Source organism: Caretta caretta, chromosome 11 (assembly GCF_965140235.1).
Source record: "Caretta caretta isolate rCarCar2 chromosome 11, rCarCar1.hap1, whole genome shotgun sequence".
Lineage (NCBI taxonomy): Eukaryota > Metazoa > Chordata > Testudines > Cheloniidae > Caretta > Caretta caretta.
In genome coordinates, this window is record NC_134216.1 from 17,710,388 (window position 1) to 17,722,967 (window position 12,580).

Sequence of the window (12,580 nt, forward strand, 5' to 3'; positions counted from 1 at the left end):
TTATAGTCTTTGAGTTAATTTTTTCTTAACAGGAAGCAAGAAGTGTAAGTGTGTGAGTGTGTGTCATGGCTGGAGTCAGGGACTACTACTGCAGCTGCTTCTGGAGCTGCCTGCTGGCTGTCTAAATAAAACCTCGTTGGATTTCACCCTTTTGGTCTCAACACAGATTTCCATAGTCTTGGCTTCCTACATACTACTCATTGGCTCCATCAAGCCCTATTTGGGGTTGTACGTTGGTTTCATAAACGGGGATGGGAGGGCAGCAAACCATTGTTTCCTCCTTATTGCCTGTTTTCAAAATGTATGTTGGTCAAAAACCCCTCCAAAAAGTCCACACGTGGGCTGGATATATGGGTCGACCATGTGGGGGAAGGGGAGTAGAGGCTAGAGAGACACCTGACAGGGTGAGGGAGCAAAAAGGGCTGGGCACCTCCCCCCCCCCCCCCCCCCGTGCCAGCAGTAAGAAGGAAGGATCGGGGTAGACTGGATGAGAGACCAGAGGGGTTTGCAATTACAGCATCTACTGACCCAACCCCCAACTGCAGATGCCACTACAGCTGCTGGCTAGCAAATAAATTCCACCCTCTCCATACCCGCTGTGAAATACATACGCATGAAATGAATTTTATGCAAATTTATTTCATGATCACCAAAGAGCCATAGATGATCATTCCTTTCGGTGATTCCAGAGCTCTATCATCTTTCCTCCAGTAAAGCAGGGTGAGAAATCCATTCAGTGCCCCCATGAGTGCAAATTGCTCCAGAAGGGATGAGAAAAGGTGGGATCATGGCCACTTCCTCCCGCACATTAGTCCATGACACTGACTGGGCATACCATGAAGGAAGGACAGGTCCCAGCATCTCACGGTTTACCAAGAGTGCCCTTATGCAGGCAGGGGATCTGGGTGAAAATGTGTCCTTTCCAAGACATAATCCTTCTTTGAGCTCACCCTGACATCACACCACTATCAGTGTAGACTTGTGTCTATTGGGCCCAATGCAGCCCTAAGAATACAACCAAAATTGTTCAATCCCCCCTGAAGAAACCAGTAAAATTTGCAAGACAGAGGACAAAAATCACACAGATAAAATCAGATGGGAATTTAACTGAACTGTTTTTCTCAACTGGTAATTTCTTTTGCACTCATGGCACATGATATGTGCTAATGCATATGCTGTTGAATAACCTCAGTTATTGTGCATTAGAAACAGTAGATTCTAAGTGCAAGAGGCATATTCATTCAAGCGTACATTTGCTAATCACAGTGTTTTTGTTCCTTTCTCTTGGCCCAACAGTACATAAAAATGTGTTAAATATTAACAATAAAAACAAAAATCACAAATTTGTAAAAAAAAAAAAAAAATCAACCACTGCCAACAAACTGAAGACACACGTGAATTGTCCAGAAAGACTTAGAAACTGGGGAGGGGTTTCTAAGCAAATCATGCAGAAACTATTTAATCAAAGAGCAAAGACAATTATAACATCTGTTAAGCTTTTGTGTAGGTTATAATTAGATGCTGTGGAGGAGTAGCCTTTAAAGGGGGATCCTTTAACATCTGCTGTAAGGACAGACAACACTGCACAATGAATGACCCTCTAAATGCAATCAGCAAAACATGAGCTGTGCAGAGTTCACACAAGCTGCATATAAAAGATTGAGGACAAAGTATTTTGCCAAGAGTCAATTCCTGCTGCACTTATTCAGGCAATATTCCCACTGGGGCATCCTGGAGTTTTGCCTATATCATGACTGCAAGTTTTGGACCCCAAATCAAATGCAAGTATAATTGTACCTCTGAAAAACAATATTTTTCTCATTTGTCTCATTGTCTTGAAATCACATGCTATTGCTGTATATCACAGCCACTTAATGACTTATTGAAGCTGTATCTATAAATTTAGAACAGTCTCAAATACATTTTATCCACATGTTGATTTTTTAAAAAAAGGGAAGAATTTCAGTCTAATTAGTCCCATATATAACTGCATTGTGCTGTTAGAGGGAAGTGAGTCTTATTTTAAAAAATTAATCATTCAGTAGCTTCCAAAATAAACCCCAAATTTTGCCCTTGAAAATGTCCACATGTTTTAAGCAGCATTACTCAGTGAAAATGTCAGTCCAGCAAGCAATTATTTTATTCCGTTTAAGAGGGCCCTCTACTGGCAAAAACACCGCCCCCCCCCCAAAAAAAAAATTATCAGTGTGAACCATTTTGTAAGATTCCAGGAACTGAGTATTTATTATAAGCACATGTTATAGCCAAGTTATTTCATATCTTAAAAAGATACACCTGGGAGCTCTGGAAACTAGCAAAAAGAAAATAATGAAGGAGAAGAAATTGGGTCATTATTTTTTATCCCATCCAAAAGTTGCTTTGCCAGGAATACTACTTTCTTTACTCTGCAAATGCAACTCTGGATATCAGTTCTGCACTGAAGATAAAGACTAATTGAATAGAACAATTCATCGAGGGCCAAATTGTGAGACCCTTATTCATTTTGAGAAGTACCTTACTCCACAAGTAGTCCCATTGATTTCAGTAAAAAGAAAAGGAGTACTTGTGGCACCTTAGAGACTAACCAATTTATTTGAGCATGAGCTTTCGTGAGCTACAGCTCACTTCATCAGATGCATCACGAAAGCTCATGCTCAAATAAATTGGTTAGTCTCTAAGGTGCCACAAGTACTCCTTTTCTTTTTGCGAATACAGACTAACACGGCTGTTACTCTGAAACCTGTCATTGATTTCAGTGAGACTATTTGTGGAGTATAGTATTACTTAGCATGGGTAAGGATATCAATCTGTCCCTAAGTATGAGAAAGGCAAAGTATGAATGCTAATTACTAATAACAATCAGCTAAGCAGAGCTGTTTCTGCCTCTCTCCTTTCCCGAATATCCACACTCTCAGTTCAGTGCTGCTGCAATCAAAATAAGGCAAGCAATAAAATTTGCCTCTATTGTTGCATGCAGTAATTAAGTCTTCCTATTTGTATTATGTGTGAGTGACAAAGAAAGAAAAGGACACGGTGAACTGTTGTATTTAACAATTTAGATAAGGATGAATTATTATAATCAATTAGTGTGATCAAAGAAAATAATGGGTGATGTATTTGATGCTGCACAGACCTATTGTATGTGCACACCATCCAAAACTAGGCTGGCTCTGGAAAAACAAACAGTATCATTTCATGGCAAGCCTATCAAACATGCCGTTCAACAACAGCATTTGTTCTCTCGGCGTCTCAATGCTAATAGCCCATCTTTCAGCAACATAATGTTTATCCACTGTTTTAGTATCCAAGCTGCTTTTCACAGAGTTCACATCATCCATAGCCTATAGACAATTTTACTGACAACTATTAGCACCTTCTGCTGCGATACAAACCATATTAGCATGACTCACTGAATGCCAGTCAAAGAAATCGCAGTGAGATTTCTAGGTAATTTTCAGATTATAGCGAGCCCGTTCCTCACCCTGAAAATACCTTGATTAATTTACTCAACCACCAGGAAATATCTAAAGTAATCAAGGTTTCTGCATACCACACATCATTAGACATGTGTGGATCAGGGTATTGTAGGCATTATGACTAATGTCCTATTTCTATTGTAAAAGTATTTTATTCTATGTAATAAAGTCAGCAGAGCTTACAATAAAACTGCATTTTAGAAGCTCAACACTTCCACAGCCAGATTAGCATTTTTGTTTTACCGTGGTCCTAATCCAGCAAGGTGCAGAACTCCCTGAACCCCTACTGAAATCAGTGGGAGTTGTGGAGCATCTTGCAGCACCAGTCCCTGTAACAAGGGTGCTTAAGTCTTTAGCTAATTCTGCTGCTCCCTTTGCAGAACTGTACAGTGTTTTTGTCCAAAATTAGTCCCTCCTGTCAGGTTGACTGGCTGAAGTCTGCACTTATTGCTTTTCTTTTCAAATTGAAAAAGAGCCTGAAGAATAGAAATGTTGCTGGCAATTGTCCACTTTCACACCATACTAAAATGATAGATGATTATGCATATGGCATCCCCGGGCACATTTTCAGGGGCCAACCCTGCAGTCCTTACCAAGACAAAAATCCAACTAAAGTTGTATCTACAGGATTGGGAGTCTCTTGTGTATCCTAATTTGGTTTAATGAAATATAAAATAGGACCATATATTATGTTGCCAACCTAAGGTAAGGAAAATGAAAGAAAAATGGCCCCAAATTCTCAAGGCTTTTAGCGTCTGATCCCGCTCCTGTTGAAATCAGTTAAGAGTTCTGCAATTGACTACAATGGAAATAGGATTGGACCTCTCGTAAGTGTTGATGAGTCTCAGTTTCTGCTCATTTAAACTCCAATCGTCTAAACACTTGCACATAGGAGTGATTTTATGTGGGTGAGTAGCCCCATAGAAATCAATGGGGCTTTTCATGTGCACTTATGCATAAACCCACACAAAAGAGCCAGAGGAAGAGAGGGCTGGTGGTACCCCCTTGTAGCTTTTAGCCCAATGTTTAGAGAGCAGTGTTTCTCAACCTCTTTGATACCAGGGAACAGCTTGCTGAGTTCCTAAACTGTGTCAAGGAGATCTCAGTGACCACGGACTGGTCGTTGAGAAACACTGGGTTAGAGCACCTGTCCCAAAATACCCCAAAACTGAGTAGTTAGGGCACTCTCCAGTGAGGGGGGGACCCATATTAAAATCTCTTCTCCACATCAGGCAGAGGGAGGAATTTAAACTGGTTCTCCCACATCCTGAGTGAGAACTGTAACCACTGGGCTAACTGTTATAAAGGGAGGGGAAGTTACCACTTGCTTCTTCCTGGAGTCTGTTTGCTTGTTTTTAATAAACATAAGGAAGTGCTTAGGTGCTTATCTGCAGGAGAGGACCCATGGCTGTGAATCATGACTGCAGATAGGTGCCTCCCTCCAAATCAGATGTAGATGCCTAACTCTTTCTGAGGGTTGTGGTGTAGGCCATACCCCTCTCCTCCATATTTCCTACTGGCTAGTTTAGGCGTCATCCTTCTAAAAGTGCTAGGGAGCCTGGATGTCTAACTTAGGGCTATACATTCCAGTAGGTGGCAAAGCACCACAAAACTTAGGTCCTGTGGTGCTTAGTGCTGCAATGCCTATAGCCTCCTTTAAATCTAGCCCTAGGATAATAATCCTGAGCATGGATCCAGCCAGCAGGGGTGAAAGTAAGTTGGAATGGGTCAGTACAGCATACCAGTACAGTGTACCGGTACAGGCCAGGGCCACCGACGGGGGGTGGGGGTGGGGGCACGAAAGGGGCAGCAATGTTAAAGCACTGCCACGGCAGCGCTTTAATGTCGTTGCCCCTTTTGCCCCCAAACCCTGGCCGCCAATCGGGGGCTGGCAGGCAAAAGGAGCAGCTGCCCCAGGGCAGGCAATTTAAAAGGGCCCGGGGCTCCGGCCCCCGCTGCTGCTACCAGATGTGATATATGCTGACCTACCCTCAGATGTTTAACAGCAGGAGCTTCCTTCCGCCTCCTCCTGCAGGAAGAGTGCTTTGTTTTCCCAACGGAGATACATCATTAAGTAGAGGAAAGTAGTAATAAAAAAAAGATGTCTCCAGCTTTTTATGGCCAGTATTGTGATCAGGTGGCTCTTCTGGAGAATAGACAGTATATCTGAAATTACACTAAATAGGGTGGTCTTCTGCTTAAGGCAGGGGACAGGGAACTTGAATATCTGGGATGTGTTCCAAGCCTTTCAACAGAGCACCTGCGCAGTCTTTGGAAGGTCACCTCTGTGCATCAGTCCCTCCACTGTAAAATGGGGACAATGCAATTCCCAACTCACAGGGTTGTTTGAAGCTGAGTTCAGTAGTGATTGTAAAGCACACTCTGATCCTTGGATGGAAGGCACTAAAGAAATATAATGTATTATTAATAGCACTTAATAGGGCAGCCCCTTTCAGTAGCGGTTCAGTTACTTATCATTCGTTGTTTACATCTAACAGAAATAAATAAAATAAAAATGCTACTGTCCCTGTTGTAGTAGAATACATCTCATTTTACATGAATGATTTCAATGGATGATTTACAAACTTTTAAACTTTCTATGCTTCCAGAGCCAGTACAGAGATTAAAAGTCAAACCAGACTAATTTTGCCCTAAGTATAGATGAGCAGGAAATACAACTTCATAAGGAAACTATGTTAACTATTTGAATGAATTTTGATTGTCCTAAAATGACACTAACTTGGGAACCACCATAAAAACTTCATCAGCCAACTGATGAAAAATATTTGTGATTTTTCTTTGTTTTCTAATCCGAGTGTAATTTTGCAGTTACACTGAAAAAAGTCAAGTTAGCATAACCATCACATGCAAACATAAAATTTAGAATTAAAGTTGTGATTTTTCTATTACCCTTGCTATATGGGACTATTAGTCACACTTGAAACGGATTCAGATGTCTGACTGTAATTCCTGCTATTAACTGCGTACTTGCTGCTGTTATAATTAATCCTTTACCACAACTAGTAATACTGAAACACAATGCAATATTCTTTAAAAGAAAAGAAGCTTTGTAGATATGATAAAACACTAAAACAGCAAAAGCCTTACTTGCAGTTGTTCAATTAAAACATGCCACAGTCCTAGAGAAATGAGAACCATAAGAAGTCTTTGCAGTCCAGAAATTCTCTTGAGTTTATCCAGTGGTTATTTACCAAGCTTTAAAACTCTGTGGTCAGAAGAACAGGGTTAGCTTTCTAGACTATCCACAAAGTCCTACAGTAACTGCAGACATGAAGTTTGCTGGTAGTTGGCTTTTCTGCTGTTATGTAGTTGCTCGGTACTTGTAAATACAAGCTCTGTGGACAAAGTCCCAAATGACATCACTGGCAGCTGCTTATTGTTGAGTCTTTATTAACTGACTGTCAAAAAAGAAAAGAGAAGGGGAGGGAAAAAAGCACAACTATCTCCCCTGCAGCACAATTTGCATCTTAGTAGGAGCTTCAGTTCTACATAAGTAAATACTTCTAGTTACCCAAATTACGATTTCTTATGACCAGTAGTCAGTGTGTGCATGAAAAACAGAAAACTGAGTACATCCTAATCAACTTACACAATGGAAAGAGAGAGATTTAAATGAAAGCAGTACTTTATCAGGATTTACTTCTAGTATGTGTGTGCATATATAATTACACACAGGCACACATATAAAAGGAAACCTAGAGTCCATGTCAGTATTGGGCTGAAATTGAATATTCAGCTAAACTCTCATTGTAGAAAAATAACTTTCATAGTCAGCCCTGATGTTTTCCTTTATTTATCACTTATTTTGATCACACCATGACTTACAAGATAGTTTCATTTGTAGTTTCATTGACTTTTTTAAAGACTTTATAAAATCCTATTTAATCCCTCACTTTTAAAAGGTGAAAATATAAAGAGCAAGGAAGTTGAATGGCAAAGGCAGCTAGTCTGTCAATACTAGGTGGTAAGGACCTAAAGTACTGACCTTTCTCTCCTGGGACTGTGGTTTGGAACAAAACGGTGTTTTAAAAGTGAAATGAGTGCGACAGATTCTAGTCAGTCCCCCCCAGTCTGTAGAACACACATCACAAAACTAGCACTGACGTTACTTTGGCCAAACGCCTTTTCCTTGGGAATTCCTGCTAAAGGGGAAGTCTAGAACAGGACTAGCAGGAAGTTTGGACCTTGACTCCTGTTTCTCAGAAGTTGATCTTTTCAAGTCAGAACTTGGGACACAGGAAGGGCACTGTGTAAGAACTGCATCTGTCTACACTATATCTGCAATCTGTTTAGGTTTCAACAGGGAGGAACTTCAATATTGGGAAGTATACATTGATTCTTCTTCAGAAAACAAAAATGCAGATTCAACCACAGACTGAAAGATTGGAGAACTGTTTAGAACCAAATTAAAGTAGTATTTTTGTTTGCAAATTTCTCAGCCATGATTAGTAGAGCAATCATCCTACACTCCTGCATCACTTCAGAGACTAAAACTTGAGTCAGATCCTCAGCTGGTGGCAGTTGGTATAACTATATCAATTTACACCAGCTAAGAGAAGATATGCCAATTTACACCAGCTAAAGTTCTGGCCCCTGGCCTGCCTTAATGATGAAAGGGCTCTCTCTTGCCAATATTTACCCCTGGGTTTAGTGATTACACAACAGCAGTGTATCTTGCTATCTTGAGTAGAAGTCAAAGGGACTGCTCACAGAGGTAAGGACTACACCTGGTAAGCTCTGTTGTCTGTTCTAATGCACCGTTTTACCTAGGACAGAAGATCTGGAACAAGAAGACAGGGTGGTCTCCTCCTGAAAATGGAGGTGATTGATGTAAAGTCTCTCTAGAATTTCTCCATGTGTGTCTGTACAGCTCCTTACCATTCAAGGCACTAGCAGTTCTACTACGATGGTATTACTTACTGCCTACCTCACAGTGGTGTCATTGCAAGCCTGCTTCCATTAAAGTCAGGGAGCGAAATTCCCATTGACTTTAATGGAAGGAGGGCGGGTCCCAATTTGAAATAGTGGGCAGGGAGTTACACGAGTAGTCCCACTGAAGCCAATGGAACAATTTGCAAGTGCTCACCAGTGCAAAGCCCGCAATCTGACTCATAATATTTGCAAAGCACTTTGAAGATGAATGTGCTTCAATGAGAAGTGTTACAACACAACATAATTAAAGTACATGGATTTCAACTCCTAAGACAACTTTACACCCCAGCCCTGCCTGCAGGTGGTATAGCAAAGAATTCCACTGAAGCAAATGTTAATAGGACTCTGTACGGCTGCATGGGTCTGTTAATCAAGGCCTTATGTTGTTCTAACAGGAACAAACCCATCCGTAATCTGGAGGGGTTAGATTTAGTGTAAATCTGATGCTAATTTACAATGTGATTTTCTCCGTTACTTGGCCCTTCCGTTGCAAAGATTTATATGCATTAATAAAATTCTAAAACACATGTTAAATTCCTACACATTTGAAAACAAAATCAGTTTGTAAACTGACACAAAGGGGGACCAATAGAAAAAAGAGGGAATCAGCATTTCATAAATTAAGACAAATAATTTTCAAATGCTTATTCATCTAAATGAAATGATCAAAAACTTATATTTTCTCAAAAAGAAAAGGAGTACTTGTGGCACCTTAGAGACTAACGGATACAGACTAACACGGCTGCTACTCTGAAACCTATCATTATATTTTCACGATACAGTTACAATCTCATGAAACAAACAAAAAACCACACACACACACACACAAGGCAGCACTTACAGAACAAGACTCTGTTCCCAATGAATATTTATGTTGCTCAACCTAGTTCTTGTACATTTTACAGTATGGAAATTTGCAACTCACTAGGAAATTTTAGAGCATTTCTAAGTCAGATACTGGCACACATGACCAGATCACTTCCCCAACTAGAGCAGTGCAGAGGATCCATTGGTCAGATCCTCCCCGTTCCACAGGAATAGGTTGGCCCTGGCAGAACAGGACCCCAATTTTTTTAGACCCTCCACCTCAACATCTTTCACAACTGGACACTACTTGACTTGCCCAAGATAAAAGCCTACAGCAGAGGTGAAGCCTGAACATAGATTTCTTTATTCCTGTGCTCAGCTACCAGACTATCCTTTCTAAATAGACCAGGAAGAGATTTTCCATGTAAGTTAGGGTTGTGCATGTTTCTGCTCCAGGGGAGACAGGCTAGACCTCTTTCTAGGGGAGTAACCATTAAAAATCATTTTGCACTGTCACAGCCTTTATCAATTTAATTTCTGTTCTATGACGCCACAAGACACAGCCATCTAAGCTTGTTTGGGTGCAAAGGCAGCAGGATTTGTTAGAGAACAAGATTCACAGATTAAAATTCAATCACTAACTAAACATTGGCTACCAGAAGATGAAATACTTAAGGTCGTTAAAAAATAGTGGTCCCTACTGGAACCAATACACCATAGGCAGACTCTATCCACACATCTAAGAAGCAAATTTATTATAGCTTGCTTTGTAGGGAGCCAGTGGAAATGGGGGATTTATGTACAAAAAACTGGTGAGACAACAAAATTACTCAATTCACACAGGTATTAGGCACTCCTCATCAATTATGTTTCCCTATCACAGTATACTCAGCTTCTGTTACAACCCATGTGTGTTCTGATAAGCCCTTATATCTCACTGACTGTGTTAGTTTTAAATTCAGGAAGCCCTTTATGAAGCCAAAATAAAGCAAAATCTGGTCTTCACATTGTATTGCCACCATTCAGGGACTGGAATACCATGAGAAGAGCAGATCAAGTTGTTTTAGCACCACAAAAAGCTCCTGAGGCATTATGAAAGGTCCATGTAACCACAAACACATTTAAAAGGCCCAGATACCCAACACATCAGTACTAAATTCCATACATACACCCATTTTCTACCAACACGTCACCCCCAATGGTTAGTTAGGTATCCATCTTTTCTCCCAGTGCAGTACCCTGACAGCTGAGATTCCCTGGTGGTCAAACCACCAGTAAGAAGACTGGACGGAGAGCATTTTCAGTGAGGTATCCTCAACCATGGTACATGTATCCTGCTTTGGTTCATTAAAGCCTAAATTTGTTGACCTTTAGGTCACAGTGAGAATCTTAGGGCTTGTCTACACTACTACCTAAGTCCAAGTAAGTTACATCACTCAGGAATGAAAAAACCACCCGGTGAGTGACGTAACTTACATCAACTTAAAGCGGTGTCTACGTCATGCTATGTTGGTGGGAGATGCTCTCCCATCAACATAGCATATCTTCACCGGACATGCTCAATTGACATGGCTGCATTGATACAGCAGTGCTGATTCAGTGTGGTAGTAAAGACAAGCCCTTATTTGTTCCCCAGGCTATTCCTGGGGGTGAGGCAGGACAAGCAGATCAGTGGATGCAGTAGCAGCAGTTACGTTTCAGAGGGCTACGCTGATGGACATTATTCCTAACTGGCTGCATTATTCCTAACTGGCTGCATACAAAATGTACATTTACCAAGACCACTGAATGGGTGGTGCTTCTTTCTTAATTGACAAAAGGATTCTCCTGAATATGTCAAATTCGGCTCTCTCATACACTGGTGGAAACCTGGAGTGCCTCCTGGAAATCAAAGAACTTTCCCCAGATTTACATGGTAGCATCCGAGGCCAGAATTTGGTCCTACATTTTAAAACCTTTTGAACACTCACTTTAGCCAACATAAATAAGTCCTGAACAGCATGACAATACAAATGCCTAAACATACCTTGGTTCCTAGCACGTTTGCACAGTAAATATTTTCGGAGCCTACTAGCTGGGGTGTAGCAAGCAGACAGGACAAACAAGGGAGTGAAAATATGTGAAAAAGGTATGTGGGAGTAGGATATGCATCTCCTTAAATTCTCATTGTTAACACCTGATCTTCACTTGAAACAGTATGATCAGCCTTGGAAGCTTTTGATCACCAGGACAGTTTTGTTGTTTTCCCTGCAGGGTGATTTTTCAAAGCTCACGCTACCTCCCTTGCATGCCAAGGAAAGTGAAGAGGTAAGAGAAGTCTTTAGCAAGGCAATGCTTTCTTGCTGTAACAAACAATAGATTTCTCCTCAGACTGCAGAGAAAGCCGCTAACAATATTTAATAACAGTAAACTGCCCTCTGATTGGCTATTCCACAATCTAATGGAGTCATAGTGCAGCATAAATCTAGCTTGTCTGTGGTAAATGGTCTCAAAGTGAACTCGGGGGATAAGTACATGCACTTAGAATGGCATCTCCACAGTCTTTCCAGTACTTGATTGACAGCTTTATGGGATGACCTGTGCATTCCCCAGATCTTTATTAACCTCTCTAGTACCTGAGAAGGTGATTTAGCATAAAGTGCATCATGCAAAGGTGCATTTGTGCAAGAATATCTCCTCCAACTCAATTCCTGCACCATCCAAAATCTTATCCTTAATTACAAAGATGAAGCCTTGAAAGCAGATACTGTCATGAAACATAAAGGGCTAATATGAAAGATTTCCTCCAATATTTTTAGCCGTTAGGGAATCTAAAATGAACCTATTAGTTCTGCCAGCTACAACAGTGATATGCAACCAATTTCAAACACTTCTGTGAGGCTCCCTCACCACTGCTACCATAGTATTGTGCTGAGAGCCTTCCTGTTTGTGACAGGGATCGTCTGGCTCAGAATATCATGACCATTACCCTTAAAGAACATTTGCTTTCACAATAAGATTTTTTGTGAAGCTGCCTCATTGTAAACTCACAACAAGAATATGCAAGTTTTAAGCCAAGCTTGAGAGTTCTATTTGTGTCATGGTTCATGACAGTGGCAGTGTGTGGAACCTTCAATTCCCCCCCCCCCCCCCCCACACCCAACAGCAATCAAAAACTTTTTTTTTTTTCATTTTAATGTTTAATTAAATGCAGGTAACATACAAAACTGGTTTGGGGTAATTTAAAGGTTTAAACCACTCTTCTTTTCCTTTCCGCCCCATTGTCCCTGGAACTATTACAATTATTCAGACACCAAGGGCCTGATCCACAGCTCATTGAACTTAATGGCAATGACTTCATTAGG

At 40.8% G+C, this 12,580-nt stretch overlaps 1 protein-coding gene across 3 annotated transcripts in view; it reads right to left on the minus strand.

The window, feature by feature from the left end:
* Positions 1-12,580, minus strand: part of NCKAP5 (NCK associated protein 5) — a 623,862-nt gene that overhangs the window by 574,761 nt on the left and 36,521 nt on the right. Inside the window, exon 1 of one of the 3 annotated variants that reach the window (XM_075117770.1) lies at positions 6,585-6,799. The exons of the other annotated variants lie outside the window; for them this stretch is intronic. The gene's annotated coding sequence lies outside the window, so the exon portion shown is untranslated. Of the gene's footprint in view, positions 1-6,584; positions 6,800-12,580 lie in introns of those variants that run through there. 3 annotated transcript variants of the gene reach the window in all.